Below are 337 nucleotides of genomic sequence, written 5' to 3' on the forward strand. Positions count from 1 at the left end.
TTGTGCTAGGAATTCCAGAAATTCAGATGCCAAAGTAGATATGTGAGGCATGCTGTCATGCCAAGCAACACAAGAATTCATTCAAATTAGAATTGCCAACCAGATCTTCAAGAATGATGGAGGTAATCTTTTATGATGTTTGTGGTCCAGTTGAAGAAATGTCGATAGGAGGAAACAATTACTTTGTATTATTCATTGACGACTTCATTAGGAAAATATGGATATATCTAATCAAAAGAAAAGGTGAAATGTTTGATGTGTTTAAAAGATTCAAAGTGATGTGATGGCAAAATATCAAAGTGAATATAGTCTGAAGATGATCAGGACATATGGAGGA

The sequence above is a fragment of the Cicer arietinum genome, chromosome 5 (genome assembly GCF_000331145.2).
Source record: "Cicer arietinum cultivar CDC Frontier isolate Library 1 chromosome 5, Cicar.CDCFrontier_v2.0, whole genome shotgun sequence".
NCBI lineage: Eukaryota > Viridiplantae > Streptophyta > Magnoliopsida > Fabales > Fabaceae > Cicer > Cicer arietinum.